The following is a 2,009-nucleotide window of genomic DNA, read 5'->3' as shown; positions in this document are numbered from 1 at the left end:
CAAATGTTATATTTAATAGAAAATCATATTTTTAAAAATACAATTTTTAAAACCCATGCAGTTCTTTTTTTGATAAACCTTCTATGTTAGCTTCTTTTTTCTCAGACATGCTGCAGTGGCTGATTTTAGGGCAGAATGTCCACTCTGTTAGTGTCCACCCTGTTAAATCAGAAGACCTAACAGAATAATTGAGTAATTTATGTTGAAGTTCTTCTTTGGTAATGTTTTACATATGGTTTACAATCAAAATGTTGTTCAAACAAAAGTAATGTCTGGTTGTATGTGAGAGATTGGAAATCATCCATCCATCAATTTTCTATACCTGTCCACCCTAATAGGCAGTTTGTTTGTTTTTTACAATAATGTCATAAAAAAGCAATAAATAAAGTTAAAAATGTATTGTAGTACCAATAATGTAGTACTTGTAAAAATTAAACAGAAAAGTCATCTAGGCATTTGTATATTTTTAAAAAAAGTAATACATAGGCTATAGGCCCAATGCATCATAATACATACATTCCCTGATCATTTAAGTTAACAACTCATATGTTTTAAAGGGACAATAGCTGTCTAAGAAAATGTAGCTACACAATGCCCATAAATTAGAATCAGCCTACGTATTTTAAACTGTTGTAGCTATATTTTTTCCTAAACAAAGTCATTTTTGTTCTATCATTCATTACATTTATTTAATAAATGGTTCTCCCGAGCTTGACCAATATTATTTTTCAAATGTTTTACATCACCCATGATTACATAAAATATATTTTAAAAACTGAGTTTGATTTTCTAAATTGTATGTTGTCCAAAATGCACTGAATACCAATGACCCCGTTACATATCTCAGCCACTTTAGACATCAACATGTGAACCGCGAAATGTAATGATAGTGTTGCTCTATAATACACTTAAAATCTATATCTGCCAAACAAACAACTTAATTATGATGAAATATAGTATATTGGGATCATTTGCACGTGACTGTGTATTCAGAATGAACGCGACCACCGCAGTTAAACAGACCAACTTTGAACACATCGATATATATTAATTCATTGAATCTTATCTGTGGATTCACTGAAAAGAATTAGTAATTAAATCTTTATTGCTAGCATAAGGATGCTGTGTTTCTCGCACACCCCTGATCAACTTTTACTGGGGATAGCTGATGTCAAAACACATTTCCTCAAGCATCATATGAGCAAAAGCAGGCTCTCAAAATACACTCACTCACCCCTTTTCTGTCCACCAATCCGTGTCTTAGCAGCTGATATGAAAACAAAAATGCGAAATGTTCGATTTCTGAATAATCCCATTCGAGATGCTCGCTGTTTCTACCAACTTCTCCCACAGGACGCAGTTTTATTTCCAGTCATTTGAGAGCAGCTGTAGGTGACCGTTTCGCCGCCGCGTGGTCAGAGCTGGTGTTACATTTAGCAACAGGTGCATTTCTGACCCCCAGGGTGCCGCAAGGGGTGCTAGGGGGTACCAGAGCCGTTAAATATCACGTTTTTATACTTAATGAATAAAATAAAATAAATAAATAATATTTTTACTTATATAAATAAATAACTACATTAACAAAATATTTTTTTAAATATAAAAAAACTAATAAAAAATTGTTTAAATACTAAAAAAAAGTGAATAAAACATGAATATAAAAAATAAGTAACTACTGTCACACGCCGGCTCATAGCCTGTGGCAAAAAAGAGGGGACACGAACAACAGGTATAGGCCAATTAAAAAGGTTTTATTTATTGTAAACCAAACAACTATTAAGTTTAAACAAAGAAAAATAAATGAGGTGTGAGAATATCATAAAGTGCAGGGATGCGTGAATCTGTGTGTGTGAACAGGACTAAGTGGAAACTAATGGCGCTTTTCCACTACACAGTACCAGCTCGCCTCGGCTCGGCTCGACTCGACTCGACTCGCCTTTGTTTGGTTTTCCACTGTGTAAAAGTTGTACCAGTATCTGCTTTCGGGTACTTTTTTTCGTACCACCTCC

General features: G+C 33.9%; 1 protein-coding gene across 2 annotated transcripts in view; it reads right to left on the bottom strand.

Annotated features, from left to right (window-relative positions):
• Window positions 1-1,362, bottom strand: part of veph1 (ventricular zone expressed PH domain-containing 1) — a 208,789-nt gene extending 207,427 nt beyond the window's left edge. For both annotated transcript variants that reach the window (XR_013210475.1, XM_077248327.1), the window contains exon 1: window positions 1,235-1,362. The gene's annotated coding sequence lies outside the window, so the exon portion shown is untranslated. The remainder of the gene's footprint in view (window positions 1-1,234) is intronic.
• Window positions 1,363-2,009: the final 647 nt, after the last annotated feature.

This window comes from Siphateles boraxobius, unplaced genomic scaffold (genome assembly GCF_051911475.1).
Source record: "Siphateles boraxobius isolate OS27281-9 unplaced genomic scaffold, OSU_SipBor_1 30, whole genome shotgun sequence".
In the NCBI taxonomy this organism is placed as follows: Eukaryota; Metazoa; Chordata; class Actinopteri; order Cypriniformes; family Leuciscidae; genus Siphateles; species Siphateles boraxobius.
The sequence above is the reverse complement of the archived record's forward strand: the minus strand, read 5'-3'. Positions and strand labels throughout refer to the sequence as shown.